This window comes from Macaca mulatta, chromosome 9 (assembly GCF_049350105.2).
Source record: "Macaca mulatta isolate MMU2019108-1 chromosome 9, T2T-MMU8v2.0, whole genome shotgun sequence".
Classification (NCBI taxonomy): Eukaryota; Metazoa; Chordata; class Mammalia; order Primates; family Cercopithecidae; genus Macaca; species Macaca mulatta.
Window position 1 is genome coordinate 57,833,219 of NC_133414.1, and position 17,724 is coordinate 57,850,942.

Sequence of the window (17,724 nt, forward strand, 5' to 3'; positions counted from 1 at the left end):
TGCAGCCTAGGTCTCTAACGGCAACCAGTTTCTGGCTCTCAGGGGCTAGTCTGATGCTAAACAAAGCGTCCTTCAGGTCTAGGCAGGTGAACCCACTCTCCTTAGCTGGCAGCAACCCCAACAACATGTACAGGTTAGGTACCATTGGGTGCAAAGTCACTATAGCTTGGTTGACCAAGTGCAAATCCTGTACCAGGCTGTAGTCTTTGGTCCCTGGCTTGGGAACAAGCAGGAGGGGAGTGTTCCATGGAGACTGACAAGGGACTATAATTCCAAAAGCCTTCAGGCATTTGAGATGGACCTGGATACCTTCAGGAGCTTCTCTGGAAACTGGCTACTGTTTTTGCCTGACTGGCTGGGACCCAGGCATAACTTCCATGAGTACGGGGACTTAGTTGATTGCCAACCCTGGAAGGTTGTCTTCCGCCCACAACTTTGGTCACCACTTAGCCAGAACTGGTCCTATCTCCTGGCCTAGCTCAGTTAAGAAGAGTCTCCATTCCTCCTCCCGAGAAACCATAAGAGCCATGATGACTCCCGTTCCAGGTAGCTTTAGCTGTAAAGAACTGTGCTTTGTAAAAGAGATGGTGGCTCTCAGCTTGCTAAGTAAGTCCCTTCTTAGCAAAGCAAGGGGCAGTCAGGCGTGTACAGAAACTGGTGAATCACTTCATGCTCCCCAACAGTGCAGGTCCAGGGCAAACAGAAAGCTTGCTTTGCCAAAACCCCTGTGGCTCCAATTATATCACCAGTCTTTGTGGATAAGGGGGCAACTGGGGTGGTTACTACTGAATGTTCAGCACCAGTATCGACAAGAAACTCAATGTCCTTGCCCCCGACTGTCATCCTGACCATGGGCTCTTTGGGGGCACATGAGCCTGGCCCCCTCAGTCCAGTAACCCTTCTGCCAGATTGAACAAGGCCCCTTCATCCTTGTCTAAGGCCTCCTGTTCAGAGTCACCTTGTTTCACTTTCAACTGGGGGCACTTGTCCTTCCAGTGTCTTATTTCCTTACAGTCTCCCTTCTTTAACCCTTCCAGAAGGGCTTCCCTGTATCAGTTTAGACTTTGCATACCCTGTCTTTCATTTGGGTCCCACTGGGGGTCTGTTCCTGGTAATTGGATCCTCGTATACTCTTGGGGCTTTGGTAATCAGCTGGAACATGTTTTTCCAGCCACTTAGTTGCTGCTTGGAGCACTCTCTTCCTTTCCTCTGTGTTAAAGAGGTATGTGAGCAACTGGTGGCAATCAGCCCAGGTGGGGTTGTGGGTCTGGGTAACAGCTTGGAGCAAATCAATTGTAGCTTGAGGCTTTTCAGTATAGCATGGGGTATTGTTTATCCAATTGAGGAGATCAGCAGAGGTGAAGGGTTGGTACACCAAGGCATGCCTTTCCACCATATGTCCGTCCTCATCTACCCCAGTATACCATTGCTCTCTCAGGGGCATTTGTATCCCAGTTCTAGGCCTTAAACAGGCTGCCAAGGAAGGGGTTTCCTGAGGTCTCGCATCCTTTCTTTTCCACTCTGGGTGGCCTAGGGCTGTGTAGGCCTTGTGGAAGCTCAGGCACAGTGGGCTCAGGAGTAGGAGGTCTTCCTTTTTGGTGAAAGTAGGGGGTCACTGGCACCATTTCTTGCCATGAATCCTCTGATGTCGGGTAGGAGAGGACTTTAGGAGCCGACTCCCCTTGGCGGGTACAGGGGGATTCTTCCTTGGCTGTCTGTTCCTTTGCCGCTAGTACTACTGTTGCCTGTCCTCTTAACCACTGTGGGGGTCTAAAACCAGCTGTAACCAAGTGTCTATGTACGTAAACTGGTCTGGGTATCTGGACTTATGAGTTACCTTGTGCCATACCTTTGAAACAAGGGACCTGACTAGGCTTCCTTCAGATGGCCAACCCACTTCTAATGCCAGTCAGTCTATCTCACACAAAGTTCTAAGCTTTCCTGCTGTCATAGTAACTCCACAGTCTCCAATAAATGCTTTCTTAAAAATTTTTAACACAGTTCCTAGCAGAGAGGTCTTACTTTATGTTCTACCCATCTTCCTCCCAAGATAAAACAACACTCACACCACAAGAAGGAAAGGGTTAAGGGGTCACTCCTTTGCCTCACCTGTCTGAAACTCAAGCACTTACTCACTTTCACTTTCCTTTTTGCAAACAAGTCAAGTCAAATCAATACTGAGATCAAAGTACCAATAAGGGCACATCTTGGGTGATCAGGCCATGCTTCCACTCAAATGGAGCAGACAAGTTCCCAGGACTGGTCCTCCCAGATTCCAGATGTCCAGACTCCAAGCGCTGGTTCCTTCCTGGTGTTCAGCCGCTGTGTTGATCCTCCACAGGGGCCTACCATGCACTGCTCTGACAAAGGGTTCCACCGGGGCAAATGCCTACCTGGGAGCACTCTCGGGATCCGCATCACTCAAGCTGGCAGGAGTCCCCTACAGGGATGCTCAATAGGGCAGGCCTAAGCCAACTAAGGGGCTGCCTCAACCATCCATTAATCACCTCACTTCCCAATCAGGGAACCAAGAAATGTAGCAAGACTAGCCACAGACAAAACCCCTCAGACACCAGGTTAAAGAAGAAAGAGGCTTTATTTGACCAGAAGAATTGGCAGGCTTGTGTCTCAAGAACCGAGCTCTCCAAAGAAAGAGTTCCTGGCCCTTTTAAGGGCTTACAAATCTAAGGGGTTCACGTGAAAAGGTCATGACAGATTAAGATCCACAGATAGCACATGTGGTTAGAGTGGGGGGTTAATCTTTAACCTCAGGAGAAATGGCCTCTGTCCTCAATAGGCGGCAGAGATCTCCCTCACTCCCACATATCACACACATGTGTTGATAAATCTAATCACATGACCCTTGCTCTGTGAGAAGCACTGGGAAAGGTTGGGGAACAGTTAACCACTCAGATATAATGAGCATTTCAACTGCACTCACTCCACCCAGCCTTCAGGTGAGAAGTCCCTAGGTTCTTTCACAGCCCATGCTCTGTTTTTATGCAGCCTGTCTACAGTGGACAGTAAAGTGTCCATTGTGGAAATAGATTTTTTTAAAGTTAGATAATAGGTTATGCTCACACATTTCACATTGGTGCAACTAAAATACAATAATTTATCTTTTTCCATTGCTATTACTTTTTGTTCAGAGATATCAAAAAAAAGACTGGTGTACAGTGTCAGAAAATATTATTTGTATTTTGTCTTATGTACACTGTGAATAGTAGCAACTCAGTGCTGATGAAATAGTCCAATGACCTTACAAGGTATCAGTTAGTTTTTCTCTTTTCTCTCTGATTATGTGCGTACTTAGTCATTGTGCTCATGCCTAATTTTTTAGAACCCAATGTTGGCTGCTTCACCGACAGGTATCAAATCACATTCCACACAACATCAAAGAGGAAACGTCAAGCCAATAGCACATAGAATATTTGAATAAAAACCATTGCTTTTTAGTTCAGAGAACATTCTCCCCAGGTGTTCTCTTTAAATCATATTGATTGAAACTCTAATATATGGCCACCCTACGCAGAGACAACTCTCTGACTCACAGAAGAACACAAGAGAACATGCATGAGCATGGCTGTTGTTACTTGTACTGTTTCACAAGACCTGACAAAAAGGCTGTCAGCTTCTGCACTGGAACAGGGTGTCATGATAAACCTGTCATATTGAGAACACTCATCACAGATGCACAAGAATATACATGCAGTCCAAGGGCAGTGTGCTGGACAAGATAATTAAGTAAAATAACTTCCTATTTTTAGATTTGTACAATTTATTATATTATTATACTAAAGCTAAACATAGAAAGTGATTAAATTCATCATCTTGTATAAGAACAAAAATAGCCCTTAAATGATGGTTTTGTTTTTGCTTTTTTTTTTTTTGTTTGCTTTGTTGTTTTGTTTTGTTTTGTTTGACACAGAATTTCACGTTTTTGTTGCCCAGGCTGGAATGCAGTGGCACAATCTCGGCTCACTGCAACCTCTGCCTCCCAGGTTCAAGCGATTTTCCTGCCTCAGCCTCCCAAGTAGCTGGGGTTACAGGCACCTGCCACCAAGCTTAGCTTCGTTTTTTTGTTTGTTTGTTTGTTTGTATTTTTAGTAGAGACGGGATTTCACCATGTTGGCCAGGCTAGTAACGAACTCCTGACCACAGGTGATCCACCCACCTTGGCCTTCCAAAGTGCTGGGATTACAGGTGTAAGCCATTGCGCCTGGCCAAATGAGGTTCAAAAAATATTACTACAGATGCATAAATAACTTATTTAAATACAAATAACACATCTAAAACACCAAAATGAAGCATGACAATTTTATGTAATAATTGAAAAGGCTTTTTATAAGTATAAAATAAAACATAAGCATAATTTAGAACAGTAATAACAACACATTTGCAAGTCCGTTTGTTTTTTTGAGACAGAGTCTCGCTCTATCACCCAGACTGAAGTGCAGCGGTACAATCTCAGCTCACTGCAACCTCTGGCTCCTGGGTTCAAGCATTTCTCATGCCTCACCACACCCAGCTGTGCACCACCACACCCAGCTGATTTTTGTATTTTTAGTAGAGACAGGGTTTCAACATATTGGCCAGACTGGTCTCAAACTCTTGAACTCATGATCCACCCACCTCGGCCTCCCAAAGTACGGGATTACAGGCATGAGCTATCGCACCGGGCCTGCATGTTTTATTTTTTCAGAAAGTTTAAACAGATACAAAGTCAAAATTGATTAGAGACTAAATAATGGATTATAATTTATTTTGTAAGGAAATAATTCAGTTTAAAAACATCTCCAAGAAATCAAAACTAACAAAAAAAAGAAATTTAAAATGCAAACAAATATTACCTAAAAATAAAAGTTCTCAATTCGATTTATAATTTGTGAACTGTGATTAGATATGGGTTGAGAAGTTTATATAGATCATTTCACCAACTACTGAATAGGCAGTAAATATTTCCATAACATTTTTCTGAGGGTGTCAATTGAGAGAGAATTTCACAGCAGGTAAAATAAGAGAAGAAAACTGAAAAAGCTCCCAAGAGTATGTGGAGGCAACACTATGACCCATTTCTTTCCCTGAAATGGCAAAAACAAAAGTGCAGTACCCTGGGTGAGATTCTGCTCGTGAGAGAAAGCACCCCGAGGAGGCTCACGTGGGTGTGAAGAACATCATTTAGATAAAAGGCTATAAAAACGACATGCTGTGTATCAGAAGGTGCTGCTGTCCTTTCCCGCCCACTACCACTGGGCAGTGCAGTTATGTTGTTATCTTGTCCAGCCCACCACCCTGTCAGGTGAAGATTTTGTCCAGCCCACTGCCACTGGACTGTATGTAAGGCGATATTTAGCCTGCTGCCACTGAACCATTTCTGTACATAAGATGGCCATGCTCCAGCCTGCCACCACCGAACACTTACCCCTATATTTAAACTTCTACTAAACCTGGTATCTCTTTTGCTGGCTCTGAGACTCTTTTTTGGCTACTTGAACCTGGTGCCTTCCCTATTGAAGTTAATAGGAGTTTGGCACAAGTAGCCCATGAGCACAATAAAACTAAGATCAGGGAAGGGGAAATCCATGGGGGGAATCCCAGCCTGTCTATCCACTTTGTTGTTGAGCTCAATAGCCACTATCCCTGACGGATGGGCCCCACTGCATAAGTACAAGGACATCCTGACAATGCTGAAGGATCTGGAGGAGTTTTTGCAGGGTGGGTATTTGACTGAGCAAGAGTCAGATACTAGAGTGGAAGCAGCCATGGCTGGCTGGCAACTTCCAACTATGCTCCAAGCATCCAGGGAGGCTCTGCTCACAGCGCAGGCAAGGGTTCATCGGTTCAGGATGAACTGTCATTAGAGAGAGATGCCGGACAAAACGGAGACCCTGGATTGTTAGGTAGCCTGTTTGAAGGGTCAGCAACTCTTACGCACACACAGGAAGCAGACCCACAGTACTTGCCCTCACTAGAAGATTACAGTGCACCAGAATGCATGGCTGCATTGCAGTGCAATTGGTGACTCTGAGAAATACGTTCAGACAGAAGGTGAGAGAGTTGTTTGCAGGGTGCCTTCTCCATCTATGGGACATGGAGGTGGAGGACATTATACTCTCCAAACTGCAGATGAGTAGAATGGCATTCATCATAAACCACCTGGCCCTGAAGGCCATGTCTTGGTGGCACCTGTAATGGGGATCAGACTATCTCCCTCAGCTGGGTGGTTGTGGGCTGCAAGGTAGCCTGGCCAAATGAGGCTGATGTCCATGTCTTCTCCGTGATGGCAGATTGTGGAGAAATTGAAATACATACTTCAGGAACTAGGGATAAGACATGCTACCTTTAAGGAGCATTACTGTGGGTCCTTACAATGAGTTCTCACTGCCAACATAAAAGATACTATCCTACAGTCAGTACTCAACCAAGAGTGTGTCTATCCTGTGCCCCCTGGTAGGACAGCCACGGTCTCAAACAGCCCTGGTGGCCACTGACTTAGGAGAAATGGAGAAAGTGCATGGGCAATAAGTGTGCACTGCCAGAATTAAAGACAAGGGAGCCAAAGGGAAGAACACAGCCATGGGGCCCATCCGGGTAACCCAGCGACAAATGTAGCATGACCTGGTCATGGCAGGGACACCAACCATGTAAATAGATAAGCAGCCTAGCACTGTTCTAGTCAGATTGAGGTGGAAACTCAAAAAGGGGCCTCAGGTTCAGCCTATAGGCTCTCCTGCAAATGACTGGCAGGTACCAACCTCTGTAGACTAGAATTAACGCCAAGGCCCTGAAAACCCAGTAAAAGCAATGGATGGTGGCCAGGGTATCTGGGGACTGGAGGCCACAGAGACTGGAGGCTAACTATGTATTTGTCATCTAAGAAAAAACAGACTGCTTGCCCTATGACAGCAATAGATGGTTATGGAGGAGGGGCCATGAAAGCCAAACAGGTTGAACTAGAATTACAAGTTGAGAGACTGCCACCAAAACCCTATTTAGTATACATAGCTCCTATCATGGAATACATCTTGGAAATGGATATTTTATCAGGCCTGACCTTGCAAACAACTGCCAGGAAATTTCAACTGAGAGTCAATATGGTAAAGCATGCAACTGGGGGAAAGTAAAATGGACACGGGTATAGTTGCCAACCCCACAGCAAGTAGTAGCACTGAAGCAATACCACCTGCAGGGGTGGGAATTAGGACATCCCAGGGACTGTTAAGGAGTTAGCCCAGGTAGACATTATAAGGCCAGGATACAGCCCATGCAACAGCCCTATATGACCTGTGTGAAAGCCTGATGGGACATCAAGAATGAAGATAGATAGCTGGGAACTAAATAAGATGGTTCCCCCAAAGTATGCAGCTGTTGTCAATATTGCCTCCCTTCTGACATGAGTAGGAGAATTTCTACACACATGTTTTTTGATCAATTTATCCAATGCCTTCTTCGGCACACTCATTACTCCAAAGAGTCAAGGCCAATTTGTGTTCACCTGAGAAGGAGAACAATGAACCCTCTCCACCTTGCTCCAGGGATACCATTCTGGAGGGGGTACAGATTTTCATTACATTGATAATATCATGCTAACTTTGAAGATTTTTTCCAGCTTACCAACTGCACCCCCCAGCCTGTGACCTTGACAACAGAGGGTAGGTGGTCAGCATGGACAAAGTCTAAGGTTGAGGCTTCTTAGTCAAATACTTTGGTGTCATCTGGTCAGGTAAGACTAAAGTTGTTCCATCTGCCTTTATGAATAGAGTGCAAGCCAACCCATGTCCTGCCACACCAAAGCAGTTGGAAAGCTTCTTAGGCCTGCTAGGGTATTATTTTCCTCCCCATTTGGAGAAATTTCTTAGGCCCCCTATACCACTTAGTCAAGAAGGGGACCTCTGGGATTGGTTCACAAGGAAAGACGATGCCTTTGAACAAGGTAGTCACAGTGAAACTGTGGTAGGCCAGGTCTCCAAAAGCTGAACAGGCAGGCCTCCATCACAAGTGTTTCAGCACTGACTGAGTGGTTAGGTTAAATATTAAAGGCTGAGAGAGCTGGTGCCCTTACACAGAGGCTGGATCAAGTAATAAAGGCCCATCAAGAGTCTTGCCCACGTCTTCCTGGGCCTTGAAGCATGACAAGATAATGAAAGATTGCTAACATTCTTCATACTAAGACCCATTCAGGATTAAACAAGTTTTATTGGCAGTCAGAAGGAACTCCCCAAACCTCCACAACTTAGTGGGAGACAAGGTAAGTATAATCACCTTTGATAAGGGTAATGATCTTTGATAAGGGTAATCAACTTTGGCACCTGAACTTATCTAGATTTAGTACACTTACTGAGCCTCTGGAAGAAGGTCCCCAAGACTCAGACTTTAGTTATAGATTAGAAGAAATTAATTACTTATGTCTTTAGATGAATGCACAGTTACAGGTAGACACATAGCTTAGAAGCACTGGAAAACTTTGTAATTTTGAGTTAGTTTGGACATATTTTCACTGTCTTTTCCCTGTGCCTGGTTTGAGGAACAAACTCTCTTTCTCAGTTCATCTGCATCTCGTTATTGGGCCGTGAGAATAAGCAGCCTGACCCTCAGTTTGGTCCAGGAACAAAACAAACACAAGCCTTGCGGGGAGGGTCTAGTGCAGGAACAGTCTTGTGAGGTGAAAATAGACAGGTACCCTGAGGGGTCTGGGTGGGACCCATGGCAAAGTCTAGGTCAGAAATGTGTGCCTTCAGGATTCTGGTCCCAACTATGGAAGGGAACTGAAGTTGGATAACGGTGTAATGAAATAACTCTGTGCTGCATATCATGCTCTGCGGTCGCTGGGGGATGTTGCAGAGTGGGTCCCAGTGCTGCCATGTGCCCAGTGTCCATGGCAGGTTGGCTGAAGGCTGCTATCTAGAGAATGAAGTCTGAAAGTGCCCAGACACAGACTATGACCAGATGGCATGCATGCCTGTCACAAAGGAGCACATTAACCAATAACCCCTTAAGCACAGAACTGTATTTGGTGCTTGGCCCTATCACCTATGTGGCAGCTGAAGGGCAGTCTTTGATAGAGGCCATTGACCTCTATAGGTTTCCTCCTTCATACAAGATGGACAGGACCCAATTCCTGACACACCTTTGCCTCAGCCTGAGACTCGTGGAAACCTAGTGTTTTCCTTGCCACAGGACCTGCCCACATTATTAGTGACCCTAGAAAAAGAAAACCAGTCCTCTAATGGTTCAATTTCCCACTCTATGGGGGAAGGGTCTAGAACAAGATATACAGTTCACACTTCTCCTGCATCCTACTCCCTCTCATACCTCCGGAATAATGAGTCCTGATCCTCTATTACTCAACGGGCAATCATCCTCATTGTGGATCATTGTAGTAGGCTTGGTGTCTTGCTCTGTCCTTCTGTGTCACAGAGGGGGCCAATACATTTGGTACTGTAAACCAGGCACCAGGCCATTGCCAAGGGTGTGCTCCAATAGAGCAACACAACTTTCTGTGTCTTGCTAAAGGGTCATGACTTGCCCTTGCTTGTATCCACTAAACATCTCATTTTCCACCCATAGATGATGTGCAGAAAACTTCTTTGCTGACTGGGCACAGTCAGTGACCTTTCTCCAGAACAAAATAGGTTGCTGATCTCATGGAGAGCTGCTCCTTTCCTCCACTAAGGGCCTGCCATGGCATAGCCAAGAGCAACTCCCAAGCGCTGGGAATAGCCTACCGGTTGTTATTGTATTCATGATTTCATTGTTGCTGTAGTCTGTCCTGCTGCTGTGGCATCTGGCTACAATGCTCCTTTGCATACCTTGCCCCAGGAAATTTTTTTAAAATGGCGTTATCAGAATGTGGGGGCCATTCCAGTATTCTGGGATGGGCTGTAGGGTAAACACAACTGAGAGCAATAACGGAAGCATACCCTGAGAATGACCTTGTATGGCAGATGCATCTGAATATGTGTTTCCTGCTAGGAAAACTGGGAGCAGCCACCTTGGAGATTCGTTCCTCATCTGTAAGGAATATTTGAGCCCCCGATCTGTCCTGTGGGATTGAAGTCCTGCATTTTATGTTAAATAAAGTTTGCCTTGAGGAGGTTATTAAGGGTAGGGTATAAGTGAAAATGCTGTATAACCTGCATGCTGTTAGCAAATGGTTGCAGTTCTCCTGCCTATCCTACTGGCACTGAGCTGCACAGTTATCTTGTCCAGCGTGCCACCCCCTAGACTGTATGTAAGGTGGGTACCTTGTCTGGCCCATCAGCTCTAGACTGTATGTGATGCAGATAACTTTTCCAGCCTGCCAGTCCCGGACTGTTTCTGTACGACAGCTCTCCTGCCCAGCTGATCACCACTGGACTCTCCCCAGCATGGAAACCCCTATTAAACCCCATGGATCATTTGCTGATGCTGAGTCTCTTCTTTAACCTCTTGAACCTGGTGCCTTCTTCATTGTAGTTAATGAGGTTTGGCCCAACATGATGTTATAAAGGTGACCAAAATTCAATAAACATTATTATCAATAAAATAAATCTTAAAAAAAAAAAAAACCCAGCTTATCTGGAAACCATCACTCTCAGCAAACTAACACAAGAATGGAAAATCAAACACCACATGCTGTCACTCATAAGTGGGAGTGGAACAATGAGAACACATGGACACAGGGAGGGGAACATCACGCACTGGGGCCTGTCAGGGGATAGGGGCTAGGGGAGGGATAGCATTAGTAGAAATACCTAATGTAGCTGACAGGTTGATGGGTGCAGCAAATCACTATGGCACATGTATACCTATGTAGCAAACCTGTACATTCTGCACATTTATCCCAGAGCTTAAAGTATAATAAAAGAAAAAAAAGAAAAACAGCTTCTGTTGGCTTCTTACTCTTCCTTTTCTCACTTCCCTACTGTGCTTCCAGTGATCACCATTCCAATAACTTGTGCTAACCCTAGCCTAACCCTGAACCTAAACTTGCACTCATATCAAGCATCATAATAATACAATTTAAAACAAACAGTAAACCTTTCAACAAATAAGATATAATACATGTGGCCAAAGATTAAGATATGTTATATTTCATGAATATAATTTTCTTATTATTAAACCATTATACTATCATAATAATGTCCATCATAGAGTCATAAACAACAATCAATTAAATAGCTCTTTAAGCACACCTCTAAAGAATGGACACATCATTTACATATGCAATTAAATTCTTGCGCATGTGGAAAGAGTGTATTTTGAACTTGAGGATTTTGATAACACCCTGTTCTAGTGCACAAAGGATGGCCTTTTTGTCAGATCTTGTAAAACAGCACAAGTAACAATAGCCATTCCCAATCACATGCTCATGTGTCTTCCAGTGCCTGAGAGATGTTTCTTCATAGAGTGGCCACAGGATACGGTTCTGGTCAATGAGGTTTAGAGAGAAGTTCCTGGCAATGATGGCCTTCTCTGAATTAAAGAGAAATGGCTTCATACCTAATTCCCTATGTCCTGTTAGCTTTACATTTTCTCCTCATTGCTGTTTGGAATATGGTTTGAGGAAATGAAAACAAACTGGTATTCAATAAGACCACTGCACTGTGGCATCAGTCCTGGGATGCTACCTATTCACAGTGAAAATAAGACAAATACACATATTCTATTCTGATACTATCCAACAGTCTTTTCTTCGTACATCTGAACACAAACTCGAAGCTACAGAGTGAGATGCATTATTGTATTTCAATTGTACCAATGTTAAATGTGTGAGCTACCCAACTTTGTTGCATCTATTTCCAAAAATTGACACTCCACTTTCTACTCTAGACAGGCTGGGTGAAAACGGAACATTGACTGTGAAAGAACCTGGGAACTTTCCTGCTAAACGCTGGTTGGAATGTTTGAGGATAAAATGCTCACTGCATCTGACTGGCCAACTGCTCCCCCATTTTTGCCAGTGCCTCTCACAAAGCCAGGACCACAGGACTACACTGATCCATAGGCTGGGTGGAAGTCAGGAAGGGCCCTGCCACCTGTGGGTCAGCTTCCCTGGAAAATCACCCATCTACAGTGGATTAAAACTAAGTTGAGGTTATATTTTGTGATCATCTCCCAAGATACTGGAGTATGAGTAACCACAGCACCTGCCAATCCTGCCTAGTACAGTCTCCCAAAGGCATCATCACCCCGAACATCTTGTCTGATAACATAATATCTTAAAGCTGTGCCCACAGAGTTTGCTTCAGCCACCACCTCATCTTCTCACTGCCCCTGATCTAGGCCTGAGAAAGTACAACAAGCTCTGTTTCCCAGCAGCTGATGGTCTGCACTACTGCTAAATAAGTCCCCTAAGTCATAAAGACCCTATACCACTTCCCTAATCCTCAAAATGGACCACATTCCCCACATCCCCTTTTTATCTCCGTTACATATTTCCTTGAGATGACATCACCAGTAGCTACCCTATGACCTCAAAGTGATTTTTAAAAACTCACTTCCACTTTAATTCCAGAAGTGTTCCCCATATTTTCTTTCAGTAGGTCGTATCTACCTCTCTGAGAAGAACGTCATCATCGTGTTTCTCTGTCTCCACATCCACCACAGAGCTGGCTACCTGGTTCAATCCTCTGGATCATGAGACTCTTTCCCTCTTATCTCAATTAAGTGGTCACAATGTTGTATTTAAAGCTTTCAAATGGATACAAACTTCTCAGTTAAAACTACTTCTCATTGCATTAAAGAATTCCATCCCACTCATGAGAACCAAGAAAGCCCTGTGTGACATGACCTTGGGTGGAGAGAGCGCTGAGAAAGTTGCGGCCACAGCACAGGCGTAGGAGAAGAGTTGTAATGAATGTGGAGCTGAGGGTGAAGAGACAATGAGAAACTACAAATAATTAGAAAATAAAGCAGACAGAACTATGTCTTCTAAATTCATGGAGCCAATTGTGCTGCCTGGATACAGATGTTCTCTCGCTACATGTAGAAGTAATGTCACTTCTGGACTGGATGTTTCAGTCTCTTACCTGGAGCTACAAATACATTTCAATAGGAATACTTTACTACTAATTCTGGAGCATCGAATAAACACCCAGAATTGTCTTGGTTATTAGTTTACTCTATAGATGTGTTAAAACAACGCCTTGATTTGTGAGGCCTCACAAGTTTTCACCTGATTCAACTGTTACAGTATAGTCAGAAAACCTTATGATGCTACTTATAAAAAGAGAATGGAACAATTAAAAATGGCTTCAATACAGTTCTTCAATTGAGTAGAAAAAATGGAATGTATACATTAAATAAAATATAACTTGTTATACTTACCAGGGAATTACATCTTTTAATTAATTTCTGAATACCATTAAATTTCATAAAAGTGTCATTAGTAGATTATATGAACAGAACTATTAGCAGAATATATAAACAAAACCTAATGAATGCTGGAACGTGTAAATCATGTAGTAGTTCTCACATGAGTAATAGGCAAAAAACACAGGACTTCTACTAAGGGAGACATATTTTTGAATACATGAATTCAATGTAGAGACCATCAATTTATTTCATTATCTGTGAGGTTTCTAGATTGCTATTAAAACATCAACTCTTTTAAAATAATCTGTTTTGTTCTAATATTTTCTGTTTCTTCTTCTCATTCTCAAGATAGGAACTCTCTCTCTCTTGCTTGCACACACACACACACACACACATACACGTGCACACATTAATTGTTCCATAGTGCTCATACTCCTAAACTTTAGATTTGCGTATTTGTATATTTGTTATTATAAATAAAATCCAAAACTCTCTGTGCGTGTGTGTGTGTGTGTGTGTGTGTGTGTGTGTGTGTATTATTTATTTATTTTTGAAGTGTAGTTTCGCTCTTGTTGCCCAGGCTAGAGCGCAACGGCAGGATCTTGGCTCATCACAACATCCACCTCCCAGGTTCAAGTGATTCTCCTGCCTCAGCCTCCCAAGCAGCTGGAATTACAAGCATGTGTCACCACGTCTGGCTAATTTTTGTATTTTTAGTAGAGACAGGGTTTCCCCGTGTTGGTCAGGCTGGTCTCGAACTCCTGACCTCAGGTGATCTGCCTGCCTCAGCCTCCCAAAGTGCAGGGATTACAGGCATGAGCCACCACGCCTGGCCCTCTGTGTATATTTTATAGGCCCAGAGGGGTGGCATGTAGAAAAGACATTATAGGATCAAATGTTATAGAAAGATTATAGTTTATTATTATACTCCTATAAAATTTTCATTATGGCCATGATAAAGTCCCAGTAGTTACAATAAAAGAATAAAATACAACTTACGGAATTAATGTTCTTGATATATGGAATTAATATTCTTGGAACTATTTAGAGTTTAACACCACTGGGAATAAAAATTGCTAGAGATGGGGCTAGGTTATCCCATAGTATGTAATTATCATATGCTATCTAGAATCTTAAGCAAGGTTAATAGGTTAATATTTTTGTAGGATACCATGTCATTCAATACACAACAGTGTTAAAAAAAGTTTAGTTTTAATTGTTAAAACAAATTAAGTATACACATAGATTAAATAAGACATTTCAAAACCTGCTGTATCCTCAAAGGCTAAAATGTAGATTACAAACCCTCACAAAGCATTCTTGTCTTTCTGATACCATGCTCTATGTAAAAAATGGGCATCCTTTTTAAAAAAATCTGAGGTTAAGTATTTAGAAAATTGAGTTCACAATAAATCTACATCCTAACTGATAGGAGTTACATCTGAACATTTCTCTAACATGTGAAAATTTCTTTACTGCTACTACACCAACTAACATTCAGGACTTCTAACTATTGCTACTATAAAGGTGTATCCAAAAAGCTCAGCTTTTTCTCCCGAATAACTCGTTGGTAAAACTATTTATTTCTAAATCTCAGAGTGCCCCTGTCTCATAATTTAATGCAGAAGAATTGTATCCTGAATACCTGACTCATGCATGACTTACAACACTGTTATATGTCAAATCTAAGAGCACCCACATTCATTTAGATCTTTGTACCCTTAATCTTCCATGTGAATGATCTTCACATAATATATAAGAGCCTGTAGTAGCTAATGGGTAGACAAATCCACTTCACACTTTTACTTAAATGTTACAAATGAAGAAAAAGCATCAGATAACTCAAGAGTTTAATTATATTAACAAGATTTGCTCAAATAATTTCAAATAATGTCATTACCAAAAAAGTATACACTGAATATATCTATCGCTCCATCAATCTCTGGTTTTTGAAACATACAATTAAATTATTTTATTGTTTGGACTTTGGATTATTCTTCATAATAAACACTCTGATTTAGAGTAATGTATGCCACTGTGAGTCTCCTAGTTGTTTCTAGGGTGATTAATCCAATTTTTATTTTTATTTATCAAATTTTCAGAGTTGATTTTTTTAAATTAATTTCCCAAATTTATTGTACCTGTAAAGTTTCCTTCCAGTAGAAGCTCTCTGGTGTTTTTTAAGGTATACATTTTGAACAAAGGCTATTCTACAATTATTTCATTTGTAGAGTTTCTCACTCATAGGAATTATCTGTTGAGTAAGATTAAAGTATCAATTAAAGGTTTTGCTAACTGCTTTATGTTTATAATTTTTTCCAGTGTAATTACTCTGGTGTCCTCTGTGGTGCAGAGCATGTACAAAGGTCTTTTCAAAATAATTATGTGTATAAGATTTTTATCCAGTACTTAATTTCTAATGTTGAGGGAGGTGTGAGCATGAGTTGAGGGTTTTGCCACATTTTTTGAATTTGCAGTTTTTCTCTGCTGTGAATTCTTTTGTGTTGAGTAAGGTTTTAGCACCTTTTAAAGGGTTTGCCATATTCTTTATAGTTTTAGTTTTTCTCTGCTATGGATTCTGCAATGTTGTGTAAGGGTTGAGTACTGGTTGAAGGCTTTGCCACATTCATTAAATTTGAGTGGTTTCTCTCCAGTATGAATTATCTGACGTTTAGTAAGGAATGAGCCCTAGTTAAAAGCTTTGCTACATTCTTTACATTTGTAGGGTTCCTCACCAGTATGGTCCAGGTGAAAGCTGATGGTGGCCTGACTTGGGGAGGCAGAAGGTGGGATTGGTTGACTTACTGACAGATTGGATGGGATGGGAATGGGGATGAAAATGGGGATGGGGATGGGGATGGGGATTGGGTGGGGGCAAAAGACTCCTAGGTTCTGGAAGGATCATGAAATGTTTATTGAATGAAGGATAAATGGATGCTGTTGCTGTTGCCCAGGTACTGATATGTGTCCGAGGCTTTACACACTCTACTTCAGTTACTCCTCACCAGAAGTCTAAGGACTAAGCATGATCTCCACATTGGAGATGAGGATGCTGAGGCTCAGAGAGGTTCCGTGACTTGCCCAGGATAAAAGGAAAAAGGTAAAAGGAAGAGCAAGATTGAAACTCAGGCCTGTTTGACCCCAGGTGTGGGCTCTTCGGAACTCCATCCCACCCAGCCCAGCAGGCATGCACCTAGTGGGGGAGACAAAGCCACTGTAGGGTCAGGTCCCAGGAGTATAAAAGGCATATATTTGTTTTTGGTTGAAACCCCACTGGTCCATAGCCCTGGTTTGGGCAAGATGGGAAAGTAGGAACCAGGAGGCAGACACTAGCTCTTAAGGCCTAGTTAAGCTATCAACTGGCCACGTGTGCGCGGAAACATCTCATCACGTTTTAGGGCTTCCATTTCCTTCTTTGGACTGGTTAATTGGCAATGGCATCTCTGAGAAGCTGAAACTCACCTTAAAAATATAAAAATATTTTAATCTCACCTTAAAATCTATTACATATTTTAAATCCTACCTAACATTGTTTTGTAACCAAGCGAGTTAGAGAGAAATGCCACACTTTGAGTCGAATTAAGGAGTCCTTTATTAGCCAGCGACCAAGAGACGGCTAATGCTCAAAATTCTCTCGGCCCCTAAGAAGGGGCTAGATTTTCTTTTATACTTTGGTTTAGCGAGGGGTGGGGGATTCTAGCTGTAGCAATCTTACAGAAGTAAAACAGGCAAAAAAGTTAAAAAGACAAACGGTTACAGGAAAACAAACAGCTCCAGGTGCAGGGGCTTAAAATCATTACAAGCTGATAGGTGTGGGGCTCTGCGTGTTATCTGCCAGACACAAACGCAGGGGCTTTGTGGTACTATCTCCCGAGCCAATTCCTGGGAACTGCGGACATTTCTTGCCTCAGTACCTTATCAGTTAATTGGGCTCTTTGATATGCTGAGAGTCAGCTTGCACAAGTCAAGTCCTTGAGGAAGGGGGTGGGTAAGGAGCCCTTGATGTCTTGCAAATGAAGGAGCCAAAAGGAGTCCCTCTAGTTTCCTCAGCTAAGGGAGAGTGTATTTATGTTAAAACAAGGTGAGGTATTATAACATGGCATTTTAATTCAGACACTTCAAGATCCCTCTTGGAAAAACCATCCATAATTTCAGCATGTTTTTGGAGCTGGGGCCTTTGGTCAGAAAGGATGGGAGAATGGAAATTGAGTTGTGATTCAGGATAGGGGTGCCAGGGTGCACCTCAGTGAGCTGAATGAGGCTGGGTCTCAGAATTCCTGAGCCCAGACCAGGTCTCCAAGGTTGGTGAGGGGAACTTCTTCCAAAACCCTTCCACCCAGCCCTGACTCCTGAGAAGGAGATAGTGTGCTTCAGGTGGCAGAACCCAAGTGCCCAGGTCATAGGCAGGTTTTCTCATGCCTCACTCAC